Below are 13,136 nucleotides of genomic sequence, written 5' to 3'. Positions count from 1 at the left end.
TTTTTTTTTTTTTTCCTCCAGTCTGCCTTGCTGCAGTCTTTTTTCTCTCTCTCCTCCTAATCTCTGTATGCTCTGTGTGCACCTGACAATAATGGATCTCCAGAGTGTAACTGCGGGTTTGAATAATCTCATCACGAAAGTACAAAATTTACAAGATTTTGTGGTACATGCTCCGGTATCTGAGCCGAGAATTCCTTTGCCGGAGTTCTTCACAGGGAATAGAGCTAGCTTCCAGAATTTCCGAAATAATTGTAAGCTTTATTTGTCCCTGAAGTCTCGTTCAGCTGGAGACCCTGCTCAGCAGGTTAGGATTGTGATTTCCTTGCTCAGGGGTGACCCTCAAGATTGGGCCTTCTCATTGCCAGCAGGGGATCCTGCGTTACGCGATGTGGATGCGTTTTTTCTGGCCTTGGGCTTGCTTTATGAGGAACCTCATTTGGAACTTCAGGCAGAAAAAACTTTGATGGCACTATCTCAGGGGCAAGACGAAGCTGAAGTTTTCTGCCAAAAATTCCGTAAATGGTCTGTGCTTACTCAGTGGAATGAGTGCGCCTTGGCGGCAACTTTCAGAGAAGGTCTCTCTGATGCCGTTAAGGATGTTATGGTGGGGTTCCCTTTGCCTGCAGGTCTGAATGAGTCCATGACAATGGCTATTCAGATTGATAGGCGTCTGCGGGAGCGCAAACCGGTGCACCATCTGGCGGTGTCTATGGAAAAGACGCCAGAAAGTATGCAGTGTGATAGAATTCTGTCCAGGAGCGAGCGACAGAATTTTAGACGGAAGAATGGATTGTGTTTCTATTGTGGGGATTCTACTCATGTTATATCAGCATGCTCTAGGCGTACAAAGAAGCTTGATAAGTCTATTTCCATTGGCACCATTCAGTCTAAGTTTATTTTGTCTGTAACCCTGATTTGCTCTTTGTCATCCATTGCCACGGACGCCTATGTTGACTCTGGCGCCGCTCTGAGTCTTATGGATTGGTCCTTTGCCAATCGTTGTGGTTTTGATTTAGAGCCTTTGGAGACTCTTATTCCTCTGAAGGGGATTGACTCCACCCCATTGGCTAATAATAAACCACAATACTGGACACAAGTAACCATGCGTATCAATCCGGATCACCAGGAGATTATTCGTTTCCTGGTGCTGTATAATTTACATGACGATTTGGTACTGGGATTGCCATGGTTGCAGTCTCACAACCCAGTCTTGGACTGGAGAGCAATGTCTGTGTTGAGCTGGGGATGTAAGGGTATTCATGGGGACTTACCTTTGGTTTCTATTTCGTCGTCCATTCCCTCTGAAGTCCCTGAGTTCCTCTCTGATTATCAAGACGTCTTTGACGAACCCAAGCTTGGGTCGTTACCTCCGCACCGTGAGTGCGATTGTGCCATAGATTTGATACCGGGTTGTAAATATCCAAAGGGTCGTTTGTTTAATTTGTCTGTGCCGGAACATGCTGCTATGCGGGAATATATAAAGGAGTCTTTGGAAAAGGGACATATTCGTCCATCTTCTTCTCCCTTGGGAGCTGGGTTTTTCTTTGTCTCAAAAAAAGACGGCTCTTTGAGACCATGTATTGATTATCGGCTTCTGAATAAGATCACTGTTAAGTATCAATACCCATTGCCATTGCTTACTGATTTGTTTGCTCGTATAGAGGGTGCTAAGTGGTTCTCTAAAATTGATCTTCGTGGGGCGTATAATTTGGTGCGGATCAGGCAGGGGGATGAGTGGAAGACCGCATTTAATACGCCCGAGGGCCACTTTGAGTATTTGGTCATGCCTTTTGGTCTTTCTAATGCCCCTTCAGTTTTCCAGTCTTTTATGCATGATATTTTCCGCGATTTTCTGGATAAATTTATGATAATATATCTGGATGATATTCTGATTTTTTCTGATGACTGGGACTCTCATGTCCAGCAGGTCAGGAGAGTTTTTCAGGTTCTGCGGTCTAATTCTTTATGTGTGAAGGGGTCTAAGTGCGTTTTTGGGGTCCAGAAAATTTCCTTTTTGGGGTATATTTTTTCTCCCTCTTCCATTGAGATGGATCCCGTCAAGGTGCAAGCTATTTGTGACTGGACTCAGCCCTCCTCTCTTAAGGGTCTTCAGAGATTTTTGGGCTTTGCCAACTTTTACCGCCGATTTATTGCTGGTTTTTCGGATGTCGTTAAACCACTGACTGATTTGACCAGACAAGGCGCTGATGTTGCTAATTGGTCCCCTCATGCTGTAGAGGCCTTTCAGGAGCTTAAGCGCCGTTTTGCCTCTGCCCCTGTGTTGCGTCAGCCTGATGTGAATCTGCCTTTTCAGGTTGAGGTTGACGCTTCGGAGATCGGAGCTGGGGCAGTGTTGTCGCAGAAAGGTTCCGACTGCTCCGTCATTAGGCCTTGTGCCTTCTTTTCTCGCAAATTTTCGCCCGCAGAGCGGAATTATGATGTTGGGAATCGGGAGCTTTTGGCCATGAAGTGGGCGTTTGAGGAGTGGCGCCATTGGCTCGAGGGGGCTAGGCATCAGGTGGTGGTATTGACTGACCACAAAAATTTGATTTATCTTGAGACTGCCAGACGCCTGAATCCTAGACAGGCGCGCTGGTCTTTATTTTTTTCTCGCTTTAATTTTGTGGTGTCATACCTACCGGGTTCTAAGAATGTTAAGGCAGATGCCCTTTCTAGGAGTTTTGACCCGGACTCTCCTGGTAATTCTGAACCCACAGGTATCCTTAGGGAGGGAGTAATTTTGTCGGCCGTTTCTCCTGATCTGCGGCGGTCCTTGCAAGAGTTTCAGGCGGATAGACCGGATCGTTGTCCGCCTGATAGACTGTTTGTTCCGGATGATTGGACCAGCAGAGTCATCTCTGAGGTACATTCTTCTGCATTGGCAGGTCATCCCGGAATTTTTGGTACCAGGGATTTGGTGGCAAGATCCTTCTGGTGGCCTTCCCTGTCACGAGATGTGCGAGTCTTTGTGCAGTCATGTGACGTTTGTGCTCGGGCCAAGTCTTGTAGTTCTCGGGCTAGCGGACTGCTGTTGCCCTTGCCTATTCCTAAGAGGCCTTGGACACACATCTCGATGGATTTTATTTCAGATCTGCCTGTTTCCCAGAAGATGTCTGTCATCTGGGTGGTCTGTGACCGTTTCTCTAAAATGGTCCATTTGGTTCCTCTGCCCAAGTTGCCTTCTTCTTCTGAGTTGGTTCCTCTGTTTTTTCAGAATGTTGTCCGATTGCACGGTATTCCTGAGAATATTGTTTCTGACAGAGGTACCCAATTTGTGTCTAGATTTTGGCGGGCATTCTGTGCTAGGATGGGCATAGATTTGTCTTTTTCATCTGCTTTTCACCCTCAGACTAATGGCCAGACCGAGCGGACTAATCAGACCCTTGAGACATATCTGAGGTGTTTTGTCTCTGCTGACCAGGATGATTGGGTTGCTTTTTTGCCATTGGCAGAGTTCGCCCTCAATAATCGGGCCAGTTCTTCCACCTTGGTGTCCCCGTTTTTCTGTAATTCGGGGTTTCACCCTCGATTTTCCTCCGGTCAGGTGGAATCCTCGGATTGTCCTGGAGTGGATGCGGTGGTGGAGAGATTGCATCACATCTGGGGGCAGGTTATGGACAATTTGAAGTTGTCCCAGGAGAAGACTCAGCGTTTTGCCAACCGTCATCGTCGTGTTGGTTCTCGGCTTTGTGTTGGAGATTTAGTGTGGTTGTCTTCTCGTTTTGTCCCTATGAGGGTCTCTTCTCCTAAGTTTAAACCTCGGTTCATCGGCCCTTATAGAATATTGGAGATTCTTAATCCTGTTTCTTTCCGTTTGGACCTCCCTGCGTCCTTTTCCATTCATAACGTTTTTCATCGGTCGTTATTGCGCAGGTATGAGGTACCTGTTGTACCTTCAGTTGAGCCTCCTGCTCCGGTGTTGGTTGAGGGTGAGTTGGAGTACGTTGTGGAGAAAATTTTGGACTCTCGTGTTTCCAGACGGAAACTCCAGTATCTGGTCAACTGGAAGGGTTACGGCCAGGAGGATAATTCTTGGGTCAATGCATCTGATGTTCATGCTTCTGATCTTGTTCGTGCCTTCCATAGGGCTCATCCTGGTCGCCCTGGTGGATCTGGTGAGGGTTCGGTGCCCCCTCCTTGAGGGGGGGGTACTGTTGTGAATTTGGATTCTGGGCTCCCCCGGTGGCCGCTTGTGGAATTGGACTTGTCATCCTCTTTCCTGTTTCACCTGGTTCCATCAGTAGTGGGTGTCGCTATTTAAGCTCATTTCTCTGGTGGTTTCTTGCCGGTCAACAATGTTATCTGATGCCTCTCAGTGCTTGTTCCTGCTTCTAGACAACTACTAGATAAGTTGGACTTTTGTCCATGTTTTGTTTTGCCTATTTGTTCCAGTTCACAGCTGAAGTTTTGTTACTGTGTCTGGAAAGCTCTCGTTGATCAGGGATTGCTACTCTGGCGTTATGAGTTAATGCCAGAGTTTAAGGTAATCTCTGGATGGTGTTTTGTTAGTGTTTTTCTGCTGACCATGAAAGTATACTATCTGTCTTCTGCTATCTAGTAAGCGGACCTCAAATTTGCTAAGACTATTTTCCTGCTGCGTTTGTTGTTTCATCTGAACTCACCGTCATTATATGTGGGGGGCTACTGTCTTCTTTGGAATATTTCTCTAGAGGTGAGCCAGGTCTTATATTTCCCTCTGCTAGCTATTTAGGTCTTAGGCCAGAGCTGGGCATCTAGCGATAAATAGGAAATGCTACCTGGCTATTTCTAGTTGCGCGGCAGGCTTAGTTCATGGTCAGTATAGTTCCATCTTCCGAGAGCTTGTCCCTCTATAGGCTTGCTATGATCTCTGCCTGCAGAGATCATGACAGGACCGCAGACAGGCTATCAAAGGCCTAAAATAACAAACAATAGGCTCATGGCAGCTTTACAGCGGTTACATGGATACACAGGCAGCTTGGTGGTGAGTGGAGGAGTATTTAAAGTAGGGACCGCAGACAGGCTATCAAAGGCCTAAAATAACAAACAATAGGCTCATGGCAGCTTTACAGCGGTTACATGGATACACAGGCAGCTTGGTGGTGAGTGGAGGAGTATTTAAAGTAGGGACCGCAGACAGGCTATCAAAGGCCTAAAATAACAAACAATAGGCTCATGGCAGCTTTACAGCGGTTACATGGATACACAGGCAGCTTGGTGATGAGTGGAGGAGTATTTAAAGTAGGGACCGCAGACAGGCTATCAAAGGCCTAAAATAACAAACAATAGGCTCATGGCAGTTTTACAGCGGTTACATGGATACACGGGCAGGCAGCTTGGTGGTGAGTGGAGGAGTATTTAAAGTAGGGACCGCAGACAGGCTATCAAAGGCCTAAAATAACAAACAATAGGCTCATGGCAGCTTTACAGCGGTTACATGGATAGACGGGCAGGCAGCTTGGTGGTGAGTGGAGGAGTATTTAAAGTAGGGACCGCAGACAGGCTATCAAAGGCCTAAAATAACAAACAATAGGATCATGGCAGCTTTACAGCGGTTACATGGATACACAGGCAGCTTGGTGGTGAGTGGAGGAGTATTTAAAGTAGGGACCGCAGACAGGCTATCAAAGGCCTAAAATAACAAACAATAGGCTCATGGCAGCTTTACAGCGGTTACATGGATACACAGGCAGCTTGGTGGTGAGTGGAGGAGTATTTAAAGTAGGGACCGCAGACAGGCTATCAAAGGCCTAAAATAACAAACAATAGGCTCATGGCAGCTTTACAGCGGTTACATGGATACACAGGCAGCTTGGTGGTGAGTGGAGGAGTATTTAAAGTAGGGACCGCAGACAGGCTATCAAAGGCCTAAAATAACAAACAATAGGCTCATGGCAGCTTTACAGCGGTTACATGGATACACAGGCAGCTTGGTGATGAGTGGAGGAGTATTTAAAGTAGGGACCGCAGACAGGCTATCAAAGGCCTAAAATAACAAACAATAGGCTCATGGCAGTTTTACAGCGGTTACATGGATACACGGGCAGGCAGCTTGGTGGTGAGTGGAAGAGTATTTAAAGTAGGGACCGCAGACAGGCTATCAAAGGCCTAAAATAACAAACAATAGGCTCATGGCAGCTTTACAGCGGTTACATGGATACACAGGCAGCTTGGTGGTGAGTGGAGGAGTATTTAAAGTAGGGACCGCAGACAGGCTATCAAAGGCCTAAAATAACAAACAATAGGCTCATGGCAGCTTTACAGCGGTTACATGGATACACAGGCAGCTTGGTGGTGAGTGGAGGAGTATTTAAAGTAGGGACCGCAGACAGGCTATCAAAGGCCTAAAATAACAAACAATAGGCTCATGGCAGTTTTACAGCGGTTACATGGATACACGGGCAGGCAGCTTGGTGGTGAGTGGAGGAGTATTTAAAGTAGGGACCGCAGACAGGCTATCAAAGGCCTAAAATAACAAACAATAGGCTCATGGCAGTTTTACAGCGGTTACATGGATACACGGGCAGGCAGCTTGGTGGTGAGTGGAGGAGTATTTAAAGTAGGGACCGCAGACAGGCTATCAAAGGCCTAAAATAACAAACAATAGGCTTATGGCAGTTTTACAGCGGTTACATGGATACACGGGCAGGCAGCTTGGTGGTGAGTGGAGGAGTATTTAAAGTAGGGACCGCAGACAGGCTATCAAAGGCCTAAAATAACAAACAATAGGCTCATGGCAGCTTTACAGCGGTTACATGGATACACAGGCAGCTTGGTGGTGAGTGGAGGAGTATTTAAAGTAGGGACCGCAGACAGGCTATCAAAGGCCTAAAATAACAAACAATAGGCTCATGGCAGCTTTACAGCGGTTACATGGATACACGGGCAGGCAGCTTGGTGGTGAGTGGAGGAGTATTTAAAGTAGGGACCGCAGACAGGCTATCAAAGGCCTAAAATAACAAACAATAGGCTCATGGCAGCTTTACAGCGGTTACATGGATACACAGGCAGCTTGGTGGTGAGTGGAGGAGTAGTGCAAGGAGTGTCTGTCCCAGTACTCCCAAAATATAAATAGATGTTAATGTCTCGCAAAACAACCAAAACAAAAAAAAAGGTGGCATACTTAGGTACAGGGGTGGGCTCATCTACTGAGTTTCTGACATAGTAATTTGGCAGTAACTATTTAATGGTGCCAATATAGGACACAGACACAGACTACTTTAAGTTGCATCATAGATGTCTACAAATTTGTATTGTCAGTGCCAGACATTGAATGATGTCAGCGAATAGACTAAAGATTGGTGGAGCTGTGCGACATAATTTTGCACGTGGTAGAGCACATTTTGAGCTGGGGTAGGGGGGAACTCTCTTGAGGCCGGCGGGACCGCCCCAGGGCCCCTCATGTTACAACGGTGTGTCTGACGTTGGGTGCGCACCACCACCGCCAGAGACACTACATTGTACTATGAGGGACCCAGTAGCAATGCCGTCAACCAAAAGCGAGCACACCCACCTCTTCAGACAAACAGCAGTCTCACGGGTGCTTGCGCCAAGTCGCGATACCACGGCCCCGTGTGGGGAGTTTTGCCATTTAGGGAGGTGTAAACATGTCGTATGCTGTACAATCAGCTGCAGCAAATTAGACATTAGAAAAGTAATTCACAGGCAAGAGCTTTTCATAGGAAAGCTAGGTGTCGGCCGGGCAAGGTGGGGCAAAAGATTTCGAAATCCAGTTGTGGTTCATTTTAATGAATGTTAGATCGTCAACATTTTGGGTAGCCAGACGAGTCCTTTTTTCGCCCTGCAGCACTGAATACTCTTTCTGATAGGACACTTGCTGCCGGGCAAGCAAGCTCCTGCAATGCATATTCTGCCAATTCTGGCCAGGTGTCTAATTTGGAGGCCCAGTAATCAAATGGGAATGACGGTTGAGGGAGAACATCGATAAGGGATGAAAAATAGTTAGTAACCATACTGGACAAATGTTGTCTCCTGTCACTTTCAATTGATGCAGCAGTACCTGTCCTGTCTGCGGTCATAGCAAAATCACTCCACAACCTGGTCAGAAAACCCCTCTGTCCAACGCCACTTCTGATGTGTGCACCCCTAACACTCCTAGTCTGCTGCCCCCTGGAGCTCGTGTGAGAACGATCACGTGCGCTGTGTGCTGGGAATGCCTGAAGCAAACGGTCAACAAGAGTTGATTGTTTGGTTGCTAATATTAGTTCCAAGTTCTCATGTGGCATAATATTTTGCAATTTGCCTTTATAGCGTGGATCAAGGAGGCAGGCCAACCAGTAATCGTCATCGTTCATCATTTTCGTAATGCGTGTGTCCCTTTTTAGGATACGTAAGGCATAATCCGCCATGTGGGCCAAAGTTCCAGTTGTCAAATCTCCGGTTGTGATTGGTTGAGGGGCAGTTGCAGGCAAATCTACGTCACTTGTGTCCCTCAAAAAACCAGAACCCGGCCGTGACACGCAACCAATTTCCTGTGCCCCCGGGAAAGGTTCGGCATTAAAAATATACTCATCCCCATCATCCTCCTCGTCCTCCACCTCCTCTTCGCCTGCTACCTCGTCCTGTACACTGCCCTGACCAGACAATGGCTGACTGTCATCAAGGCTTTCCTCTTCCTCTGGTGCAGACGCCTGCTCCTTTATGTGCGTCAAACTTTGCATCAGCAGACGCATTAGGGGGATGCTCATGCTTATTACGGCGTTGTCTGCACTAACCAGCCGTGTGCATTCCTCAAAACACTGAAGGACTTGACACATGTCTTGTATCTTAGACCACTGCACACCTGACAACTCCATGTCTGCCATCCTACTGCCTGCCCGTGTATCCTCCCACAAATAAATAACAGCACGCCTCTGTTCGCACAGTCTCTGAAGCATGTGCAGTGTTGAGTTCCACCTTGTTGCAACGTCTATGATGAGGCGATGCTGGGGAAGGTTCAAAGACCGCTGATAGGTCTGCATACGGCTGGTGTGTACAGGCGAACATCGGATATGTGAGCAAAGTGCACGCACTTTGAGGAGCAGGTCGGAGAACCCAGGATAAGTTTTCAATAAGCACTGCACCACCAGGTTTAAGGTGTGAGCCAGGCAAGGAATGTGTTTCAGTTGGGAAAGGGAGATGGCAGCCATGAAATTCCTTCCGTTATCACTCACTACCTTGCCTGCCTCAAGATCTACTGTGCCCAGCCACGACTGCGTTTCTTGTTGCAAGAACTCGGACAGAACTTCCGCGGTGTCTCTGTTGTCGCCCAAACACTTCATAGCCAATACAGCCTGCTGACGCTTGGCAGTAGCTGGCCCATAATGGGACAACTGGTGTGCAACAGTGTCATCTGCCGATGGAGTGGTTGGCAGACTGCGTTCTGTGGAAGAGCTGTAGCTTCTGCAGGAGGACGAGGAGGAGGAGGGGGTGCGAACGCCTACAGCCAACTGTTTCCTAGACCGTGGGCTAGGCACAACTGTCCCTAAATTGATGTCGCCTGTGGACCCTGCATCCACCACATTCACCCAGTGTGCCGTGATGGACACATAACGTCCCTGGCCATGCCTACTGGTCCATGCATCTGTAGTCAGGTGCACCTTTGTACTCACAGATTGCCTGAGTGCATGGACGATGCGCTGTTTAACATGCTGGTGCAGGGCTGGGATGGCTTTTCTGGAAAAAAAGTGTCGACTGGGTAGCTCGTATCGTGGTTCAGCGTACTCCATCAGGGCTTTGAAAGCTTCGCTTTCAACTAACCGGTAGGGCATCATCTCTAACGAGATTAGTCTAGCTATGTGGGCGTTAAAACCCTGTGTACGCGGATGCGAGGATAAGTACTTCCTTTTTCTAACCAGAGTCTCATGTAGGGTGAGCTGGACTGGAGAGCTGGAGATCGTGGAACTTTCGGGTGTGCCGGTGTACATGGCAGACTGAGAGACGGTTGGAGACGGTATTGTTTCCGCCGGTGCCCTAGATGCAATATTTCCTCCTACAAAACTGGTGGTTCCCTGACCCTGACTGCTTTTGGCTGGCAAAGAAACCTGCACAGATACTGCCGGTGGTGCGGAAAATGGTGGCCTTACAGTGACGGAAGGGATGTTGCGTTGCTGACTAGCTTCATTGGCCGAGGGTGCTACAACCTTAAGGGACGTTTGGTAGTTAGTCCAGGCTTGAAAATGCATGGTGGTTAAGTGTCTATGCATGCAACTAGTATTTAGACTTTTCAGATTCTGACCTCTGCTTAAGCTAGTTGAACATTTTTGACAGATGACTTTGCGCTGATCAGTTGGATGTTGTTTAAATAAAATGCCAGACTGCACTCTTCCTAGACTCGGATCCCTTTTCAGGGATTGCAGACTGAGCTTTAACCGGATGGCCACGCTGTCCTCCAACAGGTTTTGGCTTTGACACGCGTTTTGGGCCAGATACGGGCCCGGCAGATGGAACCTGTTGCGATGTTGATGCCTGCTGCGGCCCCTCCTCCACCTCTGCTTCTGAACTACTGCCGCCTGCACCCTGTTCCCCCAATGGCTGCCAATCGGGGTCAATAACTGGGTCATCTATTACCTCCTCTTCGAGCTCGTGTGCAACTTCGTCTGTGTCACTGTGTCGGTCGGTGGTATAGCGTTCGTGGCGGGGCAACATAGTCTCATCAGGGTCTGATTGTGGATCTGTACCCTGAGAGGGCAATGTGGTGGTCTGAGTCAAAGGAGCAGCATAGTACTCTGGCTGTGGCTGTGCATCAGTGCACTCCATGTCAGAATATACTTGTAATGGGCATGGCCTGTTAAGTGTTTCACTTTCTAAGCCAGGGACGGTATGTGTAAAGAGCTCCATGGAGTGACCCGTTGTGTCGCCTGCTGCATCCTTCTCTCTTGTTGTAGTTTTTGCTGAGGAGGACAAGGAAGCGACTTGTCCCTGACCGTGAACATCCACAAGCGACGCGCTGCTTTTACATTTACCAGTTTCGGAAGAGGAGGCAAAAGAGCTAGAGGCTGAGTCTGCAATGTAAGCCAAAACTTGCTGTTGCTGCTCCGCCTTTAAAAGCGGTTTTCCTACTCCCAGAAAAGAGAGCGTTCGAGGCCTTGTGTAGCCTGACGACGAAACTGGCTCCACAGCTCCAGACTTAGGTGGAATATTTTTATCCCCACGACCACCTGATGCTCCACTACCACTACCATCATTACCAGCTGACAATGAACGCCCACGACGACCTCTTGCACCAGACTTCCTCATTGTTTTAAAATCTTAACCAAAGTAACTTTATTTGTTGCTGTCAAACAACTTACACGGTGAGCTATAACTTCAGTATGATTTCAATATCCCTTAACAGGTTGGTGAGACCACAAGGAAAATCAGGCACAATGTTACACACTCTGTTTTCTGTGGCACAAAATCACAGAGATGACACACACGCAGGACTGTCACTCAAGCACTAATGTCAATATTAATCTCCCACCTAATTTATTTATTTATTTTTTTCAGGGAGACTTTAGAAACCAAATAATATTAAAAAAACCAAAAAAATAAATAGCCTTTCTATGGCCCACTGAATGAGAGAGGTGGCACACCCAGAAGTCAAGACTGGCACACAAGCTGAAAGGGCAATATTACTCTCCCACTGTTTTTTTTTTTTGTTTTTTTTTTCAGGGAGACTTTAGAAACCAAATAATAAGAAAAAAAATAAATAAATAAATAGGCTTTCTATAGCCCACTGAATGAGAGATAGCACACACAGCAGTGGCACACAAGCCCTGACTGAGGCCAATATTTTTCTCCCACTGATTGATGTAGTGTTTTTGTGTTGAGGTAGATTTTAGAACACAAATCAGGGAAAAAAAAAAATGCTTTCTATGGCCCACTGAATGAGAGAGGTGGCACACCCAGGAGTCAAGACTGGCACACAAGCTGAAAGGGCAATATTACTCTCCCACTGTTTTTTTATGTATTTTTTGTTTTTTAAGGGAGACTTTAGAATCCCAATAATATTTTAAAAAAAAATAAATAGGCTTTCTATGGCCCACTGAATGAGAGAGGTGGCACACCCAGGAGTCAAGACTGGCACACAAGCTGAAAGGGCAATATTACTCTCCCACTGTTTTTTTATGTATTTTTTGTTTTTTAAGGGAGACTTTAGAAACCCAATAATATTTAAAAAAATAAATAAATAGGCTTTCTATGGCCCACTGAATGAGAGAGGTGGCACACCCAGGAGTCAAGACTGGCACACAAGCTGAAAGGGCAATATTACTCTCCCACTGTTTTTTTAAGTTTTTTTTTTATTATTTTCAGGGAGACTTTAGAAACCAAATAATATTAAAAAAAACAAAAAAATAAATAGGCTTTCTATGGCCCACTGAATGAGAGAGAGGTGGCACACCCAGGAGTCAAGACTGGCACACAAGCTGAAAGGGCAATATTACTCTCCCACTGTTTTTTTTTTTTTTTTTTTTTTTTTTCAGGGAGACTTTAGAAACCAAATAATAAGAAAAAAAATAAATAAATAAATAGGCTTTCTATAGCCCACTGAATGAGAGATAGCACACACAGCAGTGGCACACAAGCCCTGACTGAGGCCAATATTTTTCTCCCACTGATTGATGTAGTGTTTTTGTGTTGAGGTAGATTTTAGAACACAAATCAAGGAAAAAAAAAAATGCTTTCTATGGCCCACTGAATGAGAGAGGTGGCACACCCAGGAGTCAAGACTGGCACACAAGCTGAAAGGGCAATATTACTCTCCCACTGTTTTTTTTATGTATTTTTTGTTTTTTAAGGGAGACTTTAGAATCCCAATAATATTTAAAAAAAAAAATAAATAGGCTTTCTATGGCCCACTGAATGAGAGAGGTGGCACACCCAGGAGTCAAGACTGGCACACAAGCTGAAAGGGCAATATTACTCTCCCACTGTTTTTTTATGTATTTTTTGTTTTTTAAGGGAGACTTTAGAAACCCAATAATATTTAAAAAAATAAATAAATAGGCTTTCTATGGCCCACTGAATGAGAGAGGTGGCACACCCAGGAGTCAAGACTGGCACACAAGCTGAAAGGGCAATATTACTCTCCCACTGTTTTTTTAAGTTTTTTTTTTATTATTTTCAGGGAGACTTTAGAAACCAAATAATATTAAAAAAACCAAAAAAATAAATAG

The sequence above is a fragment of the Ranitomeya variabilis genome, chromosome 6, assembly GCF_051348905.1.
Source record: "Ranitomeya variabilis isolate aRanVar5 chromosome 6, aRanVar5.hap1, whole genome shotgun sequence".
NCBI classification, from domain to species: domain Eukaryota; kingdom Metazoa; phylum Chordata; class Amphibia; order Anura; family Dendrobatidae; genus Ranitomeya; species Ranitomeya variabilis.
The sequence above is the reverse complement of the archived record's forward strand: the minus strand, read 5'-3'. Positions refer to the sequence as shown.